The 17,863-nt window shown below is 36.0% G+C and overlaps 1 long non-coding RNA gene across 1 annotated transcript; it reads right to left on the bottom strand.

The window, feature by feature from the left end:
* Positions 1-264: 264 nt before the first annotated feature.
* LOC136268131 (uncharacterized) lies at positions 265-17,798 on the bottom strand. The gene is made up of 4 exons (XR_010706883.1): positions 17,736-17,798; positions 13,441-13,508; positions 2,031-2,163; positions 265-1,953 (listed from the first exon to the last, which is right to left on the bottom strand). It is a non-coding gene; the product is annotated as an uncharacterized lncRNA (long non-coding RNA).
* Between the last annotated feature and the right edge of the window lie 65 nt (positions 17,799-17,863).

The raw sequence follows: 17,863 nt of genomic DNA, 5'->3' as shown, positions 1-17,863 counted from the left end.
TCATTGTGTCAAGAAATAATGTAGAGAATATAATGGTATTTGAAGAATGCAACATCACATTTGCTAACGCAATCACATTTCACTCCAATACTTGCACCCAGATAATTACTCTTACATCAGGAACAGCATATGTAAATGTAATGCAAAACAGTATACTTCTTTTTGCTAACAATCACTTTTTCAATGATATAATAGTAATTGTAAGTGACAATTACAATGTTCCTGTCCCTTACTGTGTTTTTCAGTATGCCACACAAAACAGAATAAATGTAAATGGAACAATTTCATCAGTGAATTACAATATCATTTTTGATGAAAATATTAATGCTCTAGCTACTTCAAAAAAGTGTAAAAAGACATTTCATCATTTTACATCTCACTGTAAATGGACGTCCATGTCTGTTTTCCAGGGATATGATCCTGGAGTAATCAATCAAATGATAATTCAATCAAATGATCAACAAATAAGTGAACACACCACTATATGTCATTGTCCAAATAACTTCACCAGTAATTGTACTTCAGATATTCTAGGCCCAGTCTATCCAGGTCAAACACTACAAGTAGCCCTTTGCCTACCATGTAGTGGTGATGATGCTACTTTGTATACTGACACACATAATGCACTTTTGCCACCTTCAGCTTGTAGGATAGCTCATCAATATCAATTGATCACATTTATTACATCTCACTTCCAAATTGTGAACTTTACTATTGTTTCAGATGCTAATGATGTATGTGAACTCTTCTTGACAGCATCACCAAACCTTTACAAAATATATGAAATATTTTATGTGAAATTGCTACCTTGTCCAATTGGGTTTGTACTAAAGAATGGAACATGTGATTGTGACCCTACCCTTAAAAACAGACACATACATATAGACACGTGCTACATTGATCAGTCAACCATCAGACGACCTGATAACTCATGGATCATTCACATTCAGTCAAACAAAATGAAATATCTTCTCTGTAAAAATTGTCCTATGGATTATTGCTTGCCACAATCTTCAAATGTTAATTTAGAAAATCCTGATATGCAGTGTCAGTTTAACAGGACCGGTATCCTGTGCTCACAGTGTCAACACTCACTCAGTATGGTATTTGGATCATCAAGATGTGTTCATTGCACTAATGTACATCTTCTAGTAAGTGTAATAGTTTTAGTTGCAGGAATTGTATTAGTGACATTACTGTACATTCTTAATCTCACAGTAACCACTGGAACTATTAATGGAATAATATTTTATGCCAACATCATCAACATTAATGATTCAGTTTTCCTTGTAAATGATAATGTGTTCAAACCATTGCGACTATTTGTTTCATGGGTAAACTTGGACTTCGGTATTGAAACCTGCTTCTATGATGGAATGGATGGATATGCAAAATTTTTTTTGAAATTATTCTTTCCTTTATATGTCATAATCACTGCTATCCTGATTATAATATCAAGCCGCTTTTCATCTAAAATTCTGCGATGGACATATTCAAAATCCTTTCCTGTTTTAGCTACTGTGTTTCTACTATCTTACACTAGTGTTTTTAGAACTGTAATAACAGCTTTGTTCACTTATTCTACCATAACTGAACTACCAAGTGGTCATCAACAGTTAGTGTGGTCTATTGATGCCAGTGTTCCACTGTTTGGTGTAAAGTTTATCATGCTGTTCATCACATGTCTGGTGATCTTTTTGTTTCTTCTGATCTTCAACATAATATTGTTATTCACAAGGCTCTTATCATCAAAATTTGTAGTGATAAGCTGCTTGAAACTTTTAAATGATGCATTTCAAGGGTCTTTTAAAGAAAAATACCATTATTGGATTGGAGGAACTATTTTATTTCGAAGTCTGTTTTTTGTGTTGAATGCATTCCAACCACAAACAAAGTTAATTATGTCAGCTGTAATCATGATGAGCATTGGTCTGTTATTTGGATCTATCCATCCTAACAGAAACAAGCTGGTAAATATCCAAGAACTCATATTATTACTAAATCTTGCCATTATATACATAGTATCTTACCAAGGTAGTAGTAAAGTATTCTTTACTATCACAAATGTCATGATCAGCTTATCTCTTATTCAACTTTTTGTGATAATTTTCTATCACTTCCTTACTTATACTTTCCATTGTAACCCTCTTAAAGTATTGCAAACTGCAATAAACATGCAAAAGACACAAAGTAAATAATCTACCACCATATTATACATGTGAATATATATACGGTAGCTATGTATAGCTGGTAGAAAACATCAATCACAATGATATTGTATACTGTATGAGCATTAATTTTAATGTAATTTGTTGTGTGAAACAAATTGAAGCTAACATTATAGTGAGCCTCTAAGTTGCAAAAGTATATGTATTAGCTACAGAGTGATCAATATAATGTAGTATAAATCTAAGTAGCTATAGGTTATGAATCCAGACTGAGGTTCTTCATGGATTTACAAACCAAACGAAGTGAAGATTCTAAACCATGAAGAAACCAAGGAAATGGATCCTAACTGACTTATAACGAGATCAGTATAGCTACAGATGGAGTCATTGTGGGATTTTTTTCTCATCAGGATTTTTTACTACTACAACTACATATTACTACTGCTACAATACACCTCAGGATTTTCCTTTTTCACATCAAACATCAAATTATGGAACCAACTCCCTGCTGATGTAAATAATGCCTCTACCCCTAATGAGTTTTGTAATAACTTAAGTAATTTTTATGATCATGCCTGTGCATTATAATCTTTTGATTGCTGCACAGTAATAAATACACTGTAATAATCAGACTGACATTGTGTAAACTCCGGTTATTAGGCACATACGGTTATTAAGTGCACATTGCTTGTTAAGCACATATGGATTTCTTGTGCTAAACACAAACAATTCCTCCAAAAATTATAAGCGCATGCACTTGTCTATGATAATGCAACAGAAAGTTGCTGGAGTATACAGGCTCTTCATTGAAAGTTTAGAAAGAACATAGCTACTGGATTTGGTACAGTGTGTGTAAAGTCTCTAAAGCAAAAGAGGTCCAGATTCCAAACATTCCACCACTACACTGATAAAATTTGGATGTCTGTTATGCCTCTGCTTAACTGGAAAAGCAAAGGAGGTGTTGTGACTGCACTTCTTGAAAGCAAAAAAGGGTTAAAACTGTATCCATTGATGCTACCTATTCTATAGCACTCCAAAATGATGTGTTGCACCACCCCTTTATTTCTGTAGCACCATGTATCTCAAGGGTCTATGATTGCATCTTTTCCAATGAACCACTTTTAACTCTGTAGCACTGTTTGTAAGGATTCCACCTCTTATAGGATAAGTTGCTGCTTGTACTCAAAGCATCTTAAATTGCATTAATGGTGTGCTGCTATGATCTTTTTGGTGGCCATAGCGTTGATTATATACAAGTATTGCTACAAACACTTTGCAATGATCAACACCTCTATAAACTGACAATACTTGGCACTCCATTCTGGAGTCTATCGTGTTATGACAAAACCTACAGAAAAGAAACAGCGGTATTTATGTTAGAGTGCTATGTCTGTGTTCTATTACCATAGTTGGTTGATATCAATAAGTGTAACAGCAACACCTTATTCTTAGGAATAGTGTACGTAAGACACCCAGCATATATCTCCAGGATGTGCTGTCAACCTACTGGAAACATTGACAACTGACAGTGTAGCGGCAACACTGGATCCTCACCCTTAATAGTGGCAGGTCTCAGCAGCCGGTTCAACTTTAGGTATATATATTATAGTGGGTTGGAGAATGTGTTTCTTCCATCATATATTAGTCAATGGGCATACAAACTGTTATTTAATTTGGAGCCTAGACAGATTTCCTTTACAATTATATAGAGCCTGTCCCCTATTCAGTGGTGACCTTTTTAAGAGGTATTCCACCTTGTATGGTAGCATTAATAACATACAGTACATTCATACATGTATGTATATGATACAGAGCACAACCTTATCCCATCCAATTAACAACTAAAATTGAATAGTGATAGCTAAAAAGCTATAAAGTAGTCTCATTAAAAGCTGTCAACTTGGACTAGAGGGAGCATGTAAACAGTAAAATACCCAGTTAAATACAGATGTTGGGTATATACATTGAGTACACTGTTAAAATTGACACAACAGGCTGAGTAGTGCTGCGTATGGAGATATATCAAAATAAGCTTAATGACCATCCTGGAAGTCAGGGTGATAAACATCACCAGGACATACTGTAGCCCATCATCATAATAATGAAACTCGCTGTTCCTTAGGTACGTGTACACCTGGATGATCTTCTGAAAGCTGAAAGAGCATTGTTTGTGACAAGATTCCCAGCAAACAAAATGATGTAACACTTAACTCCTTACTGATTAACTTGCTCTTAGTGTCAAAATGTAGCCAGATACTATAGCTGCACTCATGGAAAATTTCAGGCAATTACATGCGATGATTAAAAAGTTATGAAAGTTCAAAAAATGGGTCCAATTTTGTGTGTGAAAAGGGGTAACTTTTCATAATTCCAGTCACATAATAAAGATGTTGACTACATAGATAAAACAAGGAAGTGATAACACAAAATAATCATTCTACAAGGAAGTTTGAAAAAGGATTCATTGGAGATATCTGGAACCATCCACATGATACCCAAAGCAATCTTGACCAGTACGATACTCCACAGTAAGTCAAGATCAAGATTGCTTTGAAAATTTGCATTGATGATTAATTTAATAGCTATGCCATCAGTATTTTTTTCTGCACACTAACATTGATCAGGATAGTAGTTTTGATTTTGGGACTACTGTTGGGGGCTATCAGATTCAGAAGAAATGTTAAACCTTATGAAAGAATATGGCTTTCTAACTGCGGCGATATATTTGTAAGAGAAAACTTTACTACAACAATAATACTGGCAGGGCTTTTTGTTAGCTTTACAGTGAAGTACATACTGTACCTCTTATCTTTGTTTTTGCTGTTATCAAGACACATGTCGTGCGGCCCAAGAAGCCGGCGCGTAACACCCGTGAGTATATTGACAGGAAGAAAGAAAACGCAATTTTCGCACCTCCGTAGCTCTGTGCTTCCTTGATGAAACAAGACGATTTTTGCTGTGGACATTCCCTCCAACTGCAGCACTCCACATTCCAAATTTGAGCAAAATCGCTTCGCGCGTTCCCGAGATATGCGACTTCAAAAATTGGCTCAGTTTCTTCGTTTTTTTTTTTTTTTTTCTTATTTTTTTTTTTCTTATCGCACACTTACAAAAACTGCTATAAAACGCGAACGCCATATCCGATTGCCTTGAAATTTGGCACACAGAAGGGGGATATAAAGGCGCATCTCGGTACCAACTTTGGCTGGAATACGATAAACAGGCAAAGAGTTATGAGCGATTATTCACGAAAAATAACACCAATATGTTGTCACGTCTACAGGGTAAACCGCGTATGGGAAGAAGCTGAAAATCGGTGGGTGAATCGGTTAACTATTGAACCTCAAACCTTTTGTGGTTTGAAAGAAATCGAGCTAAAAAACAGGAAGATACAACGAAAAAACCAACAGTGTGTAACAATTACGCAATCGAGATTAGCTAATAAAAAAACGACTACTTGCCACGCCTACCAGATAAACCGCTTGGGGTAATGCTTTGAAAATCGTTGTACAGATGGAATAATCATCTTAGAAAGGCTCATCAATGGTGTAGAAGAATCAGACTTAAAGCCACGGAGTTATAACACGAAATCCAACTTGGTGCAGCAAGTGCGAGATCGAGATACTCTAATAGAGCAGTCATCCTAATAGAGCAGTCACCCTGAAAAGAATTCAAGAGATCAGCTAGAAACAAGAAACCTGTATAGAGATCAGCTACACACAAGTCACCCTGTAGAGAGATCAGCTAGAAGAAGTTACCTTGTAGGGAGTTCATGCAACCATAGATATTAGAGTACACTCTAATATCTATGATGCAACTATGGAAAGGGATCACCTTGTAGAATTCAGCTACAAAGAAACCACCATGTAGAGAGTTCAGCTACAAACAAATCGCCCTGTGGAGAGATCAATAGAAGAAGTTACCTTGCAGAGAGTTCAGCTACAAAGAAACCATCATGTAGAGAGTTTAGCTACAAACAAATCTCCCTGTAGAGAGATTAGCTAGAAGAAGTTACCTTGTAGAGAGTTCAGCTACAAAGAAACCATCATGTAGAGAGTTCAGCTACAAACAAATCTCCCTGTATAGAGAGATCAGCTAGAAGAAGTTACCTTGTAGAGAGTTCAGCTACAAAGAAACCATTCTTTAAAGAGCTCAGCTGCAAACAAATCACCTGTACAGAATTCAGCTACAAATAAATCACCCTGTAGAAAGATGAGCTAGAAAAAGTTACCTTGTAGAGAGTTCAGTTACAAAGAAACCACCATGTAGAGAATTCAGCTACAAACTAGTGACCCTGTAAAGACATCAGCTAGAAGAAGTTACCTTGAGAGAGTTCAGCTACAAAGAAACCATTATTTAAAGAGCTCAGCTGCAAACAAATCACCTATACAGAATTCAGCTACAAACAAATCACCATGTAGAGAGATCAGCTAGACGAAGTTATCTTGTAGATAGTTCAGCTACAAGCAAATCACCCTGTAGAGAGATCAGCTAGAAGAAGTTTACTTGTAGAGAGTTCAGCTACAAAGAAACCATCATTTAGAGAGTTCAGCTTCAAACAAATCACCTGTAGAGAGTTTAGCTACAAACAAATCTCCCTGTAGAGAGATCAGCTAGAAGAAGTTACCTTGTAGAGAGTTCAGCTACAAACAAATCACCCTGTAGAAAGATCAGCTAGAAGAAGTCACCTTGTAGAAAGTTCAGTTACAAAGAAACCACCATGTAGAGAGTTCAGCTACAAACTAGTCACCTTGTAGAGACATCAGCTAGAAGAAGTTACCTTGTAGAGAGTTCAGCTACAAAGAAACCATTTTGTAAAGAGCTCAGCTGCAAACAAATTACCTGTACAGAATTCAGCTACAAACAAATCACCCTGTAGAGAGATCAGCTAGAAGAAGTTACCTTGTAGAGAGTTCAGCTATAAAGAAACCACCATGTAGAGAGTTCAGCTGCAAAGAAATCACCATGTATAAAATTCTGCCACGAACAAAGTGCCCTGTAGAAAGATCAGTTAGAAGAAGTTACCTTGTAGAGAGTTCAGCTACAAAGAAACCATTCTGTAAAGAGCTCAGCTGCAAACAAATCACCTGTACAGAATTCAGCTACAAACAAATCACCCTGTAGAGAGATCAGCTAGAAGAAATTACTTTGTAGAGAGTTCAGCTACAAAGAAACCACCATGTAGAAAGTTCAGCTGCAAAGAAATCACCCTGTAGAAAATTCTGCCAGAAACAAATTGCCCTGTAGAAAGATCAGTTATAAGAAGTTACCTTTTAGAGAGTTCAGCTACAAAGAAACCATTCTGTAAAGAGCTCAGCTGCAAACAAATCACCTATACAGAATTCAGCTACGAACAAATCATCCTGTAGAGAGATCAGCTAGAAGAAGTTGCCTTGTAGATAGTTCAGCTACAAACAAATCTCCCTGTAGAGAGATCAGCTAGAAGAAATTACCTTGTAGAGAGTTCAGCTACAAAGAAACCATCATTTAGAAAGTTCAGCTTCAAACAAATCACCTGTAGAGAGTTCAGCTACAAACAAATCTCCTTGTAAAGAGATCAGCTACCTTGTAGAGAGTTCAGCTACAAAGAAACCATCATGTAGAGAGTTCAGCTGCAAAGAAATCATCACTGCCCAAATTTCAAGGCAATAGCTCTTTCCAATCTGAAGTTATCAATTGTCAAAGTTGGCAAATTGGATGTGTGGAAGGCCCCTTTTTGCAAATCCGGTCACATATGTATTATATATATAATTGTACATCTACTGATAAAATATTTAAAGTACGTACATCTACTTCATCTATTCTTCGTCCTGTAGTAAAGAAAAAAAAACATACGTTTAAAAAGTCCCAAAGCTGGCCATAGGCTGGCTTTGGGGTATACAAATACAAAAAGAAATGAAATCTAATCCAAAACAGCCAAGCTGTAAAAAAAGTGTGCGGCCCTCAGAAAGGCTATGGTGAAAAAAGATGTGAAATCCAAGGTGGCGGCCAAGAAATGGCTGTGATGGTAGGTTAATGGTAAAAATTTTAATAACGACAATTCAGGTGAATTTTTGTGCCGCTTCACAAAATTCACCTGAATTGTCATTATTAAAATTTTTACCATTAACCTACCATCACAGCCATTTCTTGGCCGCCACCTTGGATTTCACATCTTTTTTCACCATAGCCTTTCTCAGGGCCGCACTCTTTTTTTACAGCTTGGCTGTTTTGGATTAGATTCTATTATTTCTAGCAACCACTAGAGTTGTCTGTATGTCATAACAAATGTAGCTACAAACATTAAACTCTACCTCCTTTAATCGGATTCTTTTAGGTGTACATATAAAAGGAATGCAGTCACTGGTTGAACTCATATTGGTTTGGGCGACTGGTTGTCTGCTGTGGGCTATTAGTCAATATGCTTGGAAGAGCATAGCAAATCAATCAGGAGGTCTTTCTGCTAGCAGGTTTCTGTCCAGTTTATTAGAGACCTGCTAGCACAACTGATGATTATGTTAGTATACAAAATGTGTATTGGCACTCCTCTTATAGCTATAAGAGTGAATTAAATCAATACTAATATGTCAGATTTCAATTAAGTGATAACTTATGAGAGCCAGAAAAATACACAAACATGCACACGCATGAATTGTATTGTCAGATCCCTACTGCTGTGATCACCTACTGTGTCAAAGTAGTCCTGGTTATGGCCCTGGCATTAGCCTAAAATCTATATAATTGGTCCCATCAAACTTCAATGGTACATCACCTACACAAGTGGTTGAGTTACGTACGTAAGTCAAAGTGCCAAGGGATCAATAATTGGCTGAGTCAAGTGGCACTAACACATTACATAGACACTTTACAATTCATAGGCAGCAGAGAGTAGGGGGCTAGGGGGATGAAGCCACTCCCCCCTCGGTCTGCTGAGGAGGGGGGGCTAAAATGATATCTCGTCTTCTTGGAGTGGGGCTGAAAACTGTGAAAATTATTGATACACTTTAATGTAACAGAATGCTCAAATACCCTAATAGAGCAGTCAAAGTGCTTCATAAAAATGTGCTCCTAAAAGTAATAAAATCGGCAAGATTTCCTACAGTGGGAATCAAACCGCCAACCTCTTATGTTGGTAATTGATGTCTTACCACTGTTAAGTGTCTCTAGGTGTCTACACATGTCTACGTGTCTACAGACGTCATATCTCATATGCTCAGAGAGTTCAGCCACAGCAAATCACCTTGTAGAGAGTTCAGCTATAAAGATTCACCCTGTAGAATTCAGCTTTGTTACAGGTCACCTCATAGAGAGATAAGCTCCAATTAAGTCACCATGTGCATAGTAAATTCTACTACAAACAGTCAGACCCTGTACAGAACTGTATGTGTAGAGAGTTCAACCACAAACAAGTCACCCTGTAGAAATTTCAGCTACAAACAACTTGCCCTGTACTTGTAGTGAGATCAGTTATACAATCAAGCAAAAAGTTCAGCCGCATTAGAAAATTCACTATGTAGAACTATGAATAAGTCACCCCGGGGGGGGGGGGTATGCAGGAATTTTGAAAAGGAATTTCCACTATAGTTAAGTGACTGTTATATTAGAGTAGTTTATATTAACTGACTGCTTTATTAATCATTTCATAATTCAGAACAATGCTATAAGTGTTGCTGTCATGTGAGAAATTATTATTTAAAGATAAAAGTTTAAAAGGTGTCCCGTTCCATGATAGATTCCAGATTCTGGAAACCTGAAATTTCAATTTCTTAATGTTTCAAGTAGTGTGCAAAGTACAAAGGGCCGGATTTCCTGAAACCCCTGGAAACCCCCCTCAGTATGCCCCTGCTCCCTGTAGAGAGATCAGATGCAATTAAGTCACCTGTAGAGAATTCAGTTACAAACAAGTCACCCTGTACGCTGCCTGTAGAAAGTTCAGCCTCAAGTCACCTTGTAAAAATTTCAGCTATGGACAAGTCACCCTGTAAAGAGATCAACTACCCTGTACAGGGTTCAGCTTCATAACAAGTCACCCTAATAGCTAGCTAAATGGCAATCATTTTATTCAGCTTCAACTTTATAATGGACACACATACGTAGATTCAGAAAATAGTAGTCTTTTTCTAGTTCAATGTTTCCTGTAGCAAAGATAAGGTAAAAGGGAAGTCTCAAAGCCGGCCATAGCTGGCTGATGTAAATACATAATTGCAACTCTCCAAAAAAAGGCCTGGGTGAACAACTTGTGAAATTATAACTGAAATCAAAGGTGGCAGCCAGGAAATGGCTGCAATGATGTTAATGCCAATCTTTTGAAATGTCTTTTGATGGGTCATAGATTTACAATTGAATGAAATAATTTTCAAACAGTTTTAGTGGATCAAGTAGTACCAAAAGAAGTTCATTCTCCTATACTATGAACTCTTGGTAGTACTATATACAAATGAAAGATATTGTGTAATTCCATCCAGTAGCATAATTGTAATACTTCTGAGGTACTCTACTAGCTTAACCATTCCGTATGATATAAGCAATTGTATTGCAACCAAAAATATCTTTATTGGCAAAGTAGCAACAGATGAAGTAAAAAGCAGATGAGACTACCAGTTTAATTAATGTGATGAACTATCTACTACTGGTATTACTTTACTCCTGGATGTGATCATGTATAGAAATGTGTCATAAGCTCACATGACTGCGAATTTTAAAAGCAGCTTACAAACATGTGTATATAGCTAGACCAAATGCAATTCATGAGCTGCAGCTGACATTTGATATCCTCATGTTGGCCATACTTCAAGTCCAACAATTAAGTACAACTACTGATGATCATGTAGTGCTACATTTCCAGTAAATTATACACACCTTGTCATGTAGCTATCATGATGTCATACTAATCAAGATGTCTATATTAAAGTTTTTGTTTGTATGCTTCTAGGAAGCAAAGTATGAAGCACAATAGTATTTGAATAATATGGTCGGACAGCTACCTGATTAAATGGTTACTGGCCCGTGCAAGGTGTATTTATTGTCCTTGGAGAATGACCATCAAACTGTCAGCTTGGATGGTGTCACTGTGATCACATCAGTAAACTCATCCATGAGACTGGAGGCATACACATGTCCTCGTAGTTTCTACTTACGGAAAAACATCAAAAGTTAGTTTAAATGTAAGTCAACTTGTTTATACTATATTATAGTGTGTTGTTACAGAGGGTACAGCATAAATTGAAGACAAAGAGGAACTAAAATCTGTAAAGACATTTAGAATTCTGGTAGAACCTGATAATGGTATTGTCAATAGTCAAGTAACTAAGAACATTTTAGCAGCCAGAATTGTTTATCCACAACATCTATTCACTCTGTCATTATCACTTGATAAGCTCTTTGCAACTGACTATATATTTATTTATATGTGAAGAGAAATGGACTAGATGAAATGCCCTAACCAGCATGTTGTATGACATACACTGTACAGTGCTGAACAAACATGGCATGACCAGGATGACTAACTAAAAGCTAGAATTGGATTGTGGTTATGCACACGCATTATTTGAAAGTATTGCTTAGCAAATTATAATTATACATTGCCATCAATTTCTAGTTACATACTTCAACTGGAGATTGCCACATGTATATTTGACGAGGTATTTGACAAAGTAAATTGTATGCATGTTGATAATATGACTGACATGATTAATACAGTACAAGCCATGCTGCATAACAAAATAATTATTTCAGTTGCTGAAATAATGATACATTCATGTGATCTTTAGTTAGTAACCATATATGGTAACTATACAATGAGAGATGATTTCTTCCTGTGGTTTTAACATGAAATTAAAGTGTTGTTATTGCCAGCAGAAACATAAATCTCTCTAAGAAATGTACATGTACACATACACATACATATTGCTTAGCTACACATCCTTATATAGAGATTAGTACAGTAATTACATGGTTAAAAGATTTTCTTGTAATAATAGTACAAAAATACATGTCTGCAATACTTTTAGTAACTCTTAGTTTGTCTATACCAGGAAGTCATACACTACTGACTGAGAAGTCAAACAGAATCAAAACCTTGAATTATTTTTATAGTGCGACTGATGTGTAAGGAACCAAACACCTACATACAAATTTTAACATAGGCTTCAATGTTGTATTTTACATCACCTGCATAAAGAATTTTTAAAACAATTCACCAAGTTAGTTGGTATAGATGCACTGTACATGCGTCCATATACACTCTTAAGTGTCAACATATCTTAATGGGATATTGTGCTTTCTATTGAGTACATTATTATGAAACCATTATAACAGTTCACACAGTTGTGACAACAAATCTACTGTATAGGCAGAAGTTTAACAAATTTTGCAATTGGTTACATCTTCATGAAAATAGGTCACTTGTATATCACTTTTAATTGTTTCTGTGGAAATCATGAATAATAATTACATTATGCAAAAATTATTTTTTATGCATTTTGCACATTTTGCAAATATGTTGCCATTCCTTATGCATGCAGTACATAATTGATTATAGCTTTGCAACACTTTATTGTATACTATAGATAGCTATTAACAATGATTGGTGTTTGTCTGATAATCAACTTAATCAGCTACATAATTTATGTACATACATACATTATTCTAAATAATCATTCAGCATTGCTATAGCAATATGGTGCAAAAGTATTGTAAAGTAACAGTGTTAAGGATATATATTTCAAGTCTTCAAAGTGCATGTCAGCTAGCTTTATGGTTTTTAAACTACTATTGTGGTACCTCAAGTTTTGTCTTTGTACGGAAGTCTCAAGGTGGTAAATTCTTTACAAAATTCATTACGATAGCTACCTCAACAGGTCTTATTTTACTGAGAATCATGATAACATATGAGTATATAAACATGGCTATTAATAATAATGAAATGCTTCCTCAATATGTAGTCACACATTTGTGGTGGCATGACAACTCATTTGATTATACCATATAAGGTTGAAAACAGAGGTTTGATGTAGGCTGTATTCCTTCCTGTCTGTTCCACAATAATTGAAGCCACTTCAAATAATTTTTGTAGTGTGGGCTATGAGTGTAGTGTCCTACACTAGCCGATAGTCTGTGTACAGTATGCTCCCTTGTAGGCCTAATATGGGCTGGTCAATGTATTGTGGACCTTACATTGTCAAGGTTACCTAATGGCTGGCATAGGCTATTACGCATGCATTGCATATTACACTATAACTATGTACCTGAAAATCTAACTAAGCAAGTTTACATTTTCCAAGTAGTTACTCACTTTATCACATGAATAGTCCTGATATATTCATGAATGCCATTCACTCTTGTTCAAAAGAAACTCATCTCCTAGTACATATAATATTATTATTGATGTTTAAGGGAGTGGAACACACAATTACATCACAAATAAATCATAAGTAGCCACACAGTTATTAAAATAACCAACATTCACTCAAGTGTAGATAATAAAAGCATCATTTCAAAACATTAATATTCCCATTTAGCTAGTTATGAATACATAAATTTTGTGGCTTTTGATGTCACTTACTATATAAATCCAAACACAACCAGGCAAACAATTTGTCTTGCATAATCTTATAACTGTTGCCTAATACTATTCATTATCTGCATAATAACATTATACAAGTTATGTATTGTGTTCTCATACATATGACATGCTAATGGTATGCCTGTGCACATAATCATTTTTCTATAAAGGGTGCAATTAATCAGTTGAAATTAAACAAAAGCATTATAATAATTATCTCTATGTTTCTTGGAAAGTTGGCGCTTGAAATAAACTGTGGTTGTATTGGGTTTTCCGTACATTGTTCAACTAAAATACATTGATAATGGATAATGATATTATTACTTAGTATTTATACTGTATGCAGTGGTTTTCAAGATTAGAAAATACTGAAAGTTTCCAACAGGATTTCTTGAGAATCTGTTGATCAGCCAAAAATACCATAACTTAAGTGTACCAACTAACTACCTCATGTTTTTTAAAGGTTTCCAGGGCTGAATTTTCTGGCTCATTGGGAAAACACATTGCTTTCAAGTGTACAGCTCATAAATGTTGTTAAAATATTGACTACAATGTGATTAGGTAAACAACAACACAATTAGAACAACTACACAGTGATACTACAACTCCTTTCAATGTAGGATTCTACACAGGATGTCATCCACCATTGGGATAAGAGTTGTACAGCACACCTGACCACATAACTGGCTAACAGAAAAGGTGGTTAACAGAAGTGAGGTCATTCTGTTTACCTAGTCTATAGCAATGGACAATACCATATAAGCTAGTAGTGCATCTCATATCCAGAGACTCCAAAGTACAATTACCCTAGCATGCTGGTTGATGGAAAGCCTCACAAATAAGCTAATTGAGCTAGACAGTTTCAGCATGTACACTAACTATGCCTATCCCAAAATATGGTTCAAGGCATTCAACACCTTAGTATAAGATATGCACTGTTAGGTAGATAAACAACCTGAAGTCATAATCACTGAGGCTGATTATTACATCATTACTGAGAATTATTGATCTACTGAAGAATCTTAGCAAAATTTAGTTGTTTAGACAAAGGCCCATGTGACTGGCACATGAAGCAACCCACAAACTATTTGTAAAAGGTTGTTGCACAGTGTCTTAACCAATAAGAAACCTGTGTACAGGTGCATGTCTTACTAGAATAAAAACTCTGTGTAGATCTTACAAATATCAAAGCATTCTCTGTATACCATTGTTTAAAGTGTAGAAACCTTTTGTGACATCCGAACCTTGAGGCCTCTTCCAGATCCACACTTGAATTTTGTTTATATATGATTAGACAATGGCATTCAGAGAATGCTTTGATATTGATATTTACAAAACATACAGGGTTTGTATTTTGGTAAGAGACCTGTACACAGGTGACCTAGCCACAAATTTTGACAAACAAATTGCATACTTTGTGAGCTACTAACAAAATTCCAGCCATTGTCTAAACAATTATTAAGACATGCATTGCTTGAATTCTTCAGTGGATAAACACCCCTCAGGAATGAGGTAATAATCACCTTGGCTCTTACATCACTCCTTCGGGTTGTATATCTGCTGAAGAATTCTAGGTACGACACACTCACGTGAGTGCATAGGATTTGTAGAGAGCAAAATAAAAATCAACTTTTGGAGGGTTTCATTGAAAACTTGATGCCAATTGAAAGTTTTTCTTATGTGTAATTTAGTGGTACGGTGAACCCTGCTAAACCCCACCAGTTTGATATTAATATACAGGAAGATTGGAGAAGTCATCATGTGATAAAGAGCTCACCGCACAAAATAAAGGGAAAACGGCAACAATGGTAGAGAATAGCATGAAATTGTATTCACGGTCTCCATAACCCCATAAAACCAACAGTTTAGAAGTCAAAATATGCAATTAACATGGATTCTTTTTGATAGCACTTAAAGTGTGTTGTACCTCCTCTAAATTCTAGCACTGCATGTCTTACCTATACTAAGATCATGTGCAAAACACATTGCTAAAAGGTGCATGAAGGTAATACCATTATTCAAGCACAATTTCGGGCTTGAAGATAATTGTTTATAATGGATAATTGTGATGATATTGAAATCAAAGTATTGAATACATATAATGCCTGGCTAATAGCATTTAATTTCTGAATGCCAATGCATTTGGCAGTCAGAAATTAGCTGTACAGATAGCCATCCTATTTGAGGTGTTAACACAAATTCAATAAGGATCGATATTTCCTCTTCATTCACACACACGCACACGCGCGCACACACACACACACACACACATGCATCACACGTTATGCGTATAATTATAACTATGAAGCAAAAAATCACAAAATACTCGGTGCATACGAAAGCACCAAAAGCAGATAAAACCTAAGAAACATGTATACTGAATTATTGATAGTTTCATCATAGCTGTGCTTGCACGTATCTACATTACTATTATGTGTAAGTTCACAATCCTGAAGGTATAGAATACAATGCACAGTTAATGGCTATGTGCCTTAGCTAAATGTTTCTGGATCAACGTGATATGCAACTAACCATTATTTTGTGACAACAACTTAACTACATATAAAATATGTGCAGCTATGATCCCAACACTGATATATACATTATAATTAATTGTGAAAAACCAATGAAAAAAATTGCATGTGTGCTTGGTACAGTAAACTTAATATGTCACATTAGAGAGGTAGTGAAAATTTGTAAACTCAACGTCATATTACAGAGATTCCTGGAGAATGAAGTTTGATATATGCAAATGAAAGTAGATCTACATATGACATAATATTTGGAGGATCCACATATGATGTCATAAAACCATATACACCTGAAGAAGACAGTGTCCTTGTATGCACAGTAGTAGCAATTTAACTTGTTAGTAATTGTATTTTCCTTTCCATGCCTACATTAATGACTTCGGCTGCATAGCTAATTAAATGTGACCAGGGAGTTCTGTGTAATTTGTATATTACTGTAGCTAATCACTTCACTCTGATCAAGTTGAGGTTTCAACTCAGTTTTAATTTGTCAAGATCTATCATTTTTCTAGCTACTTTGTCAAAGCTGATGATGGATTCGACTTTCCTTAAGACCACATGAACTTAATTGTTAGTTTTTTATCCCTGCCCACATCATCGTTTTTCTTACCTCATCCGGTCAAGGATTCTTTATACCACTGGTGGCTAAGGGAGGTCAATTGTCACCTTTTATAGTTGACGCCTTCAGATAGAGCAGTCTGAGAAAATTGCATTTTGAGTCACTTTAGATAGCTAATTCATCTATCTATAGTTAGTAAAAATATAATAAAAATCCGCTCTCCCGCACTGCTATCAGTTTTGAGTACAGGAGGATGAGAGACTAATAATTAAGTTTATGTGGCCTTATCTATAGCTACACTGATATGTAACAGACTGTGCACACTAGCCAGCTAGTTGGCTGTAATGCACCTATCAATACCCTCTTCCAGGCATAGCTACATGGGGGAATAGTGGGGGATTTGATCTTAACTTGAAAAATCACCCCAGTAGTGGGGCATTTGACTTCAAAACTTTGCTTGACTTTACAGGCCATGCATCTCCCACCGTTTCTAAAACAAAGCAAACAAAACATAAATAACACAGGTGCATGGCTTTAGCTAGCTACTACCGTACGCAAGGAAATTTTGACGTCAATAAAATTTAACGAATTTGATAAATTCGTCAAATGTTTATAAGCGCCCTTAAAAGTACAGGTTTTGCCTACAATTTCTTGATTTTCGTCAACAGTATTCGTCAAATCTGCTGAAGTCTGAATTCGTCAAAATTTCCTTGCGTACGGTAGTAAACGCACGTTTTATGTAGCGCCCGGCGTCTCCTTTGTCTTTCATCTCTGCCGCCCGAGTTTGTACATATGAGGCGCGAGCTCGCATATAGCCTCGCATTTAACTAAACATGTAGCTACTGTATGTATGTACAGTAGATCAGACAAGCCGCGCTAGACACCACACGTACAGAATGTATAAACATACCAATACAAGTTCTTAAATTACGTACAGTATGCTTTCCTTTGATTATACCAGCCAGAACTTCCTTCAAACAATAACAATTAAAACCACAATAGTCTAGTGATGTCACAAATTTGTGACGTCAGCTAATCTTGGGGCTTTTAACGCTTATGTGTG

The sequence above is a fragment of the Dysidea avara genome, chromosome 1 (genome assembly GCF_963678975.1).
Source record: "Dysidea avara chromosome 1, odDysAvar1.4, whole genome shotgun sequence".
NCBI classification, from domain to species: domain Eukaryota; kingdom Metazoa; phylum Porifera; class Demospongiae; order Dictyoceratida; family Dysideidae; genus Dysidea; species Dysidea avara.
The sequence above is the reverse complement of the archived record's forward strand: the minus strand, read 5'-3'. Positions and strand labels throughout refer to the sequence as shown.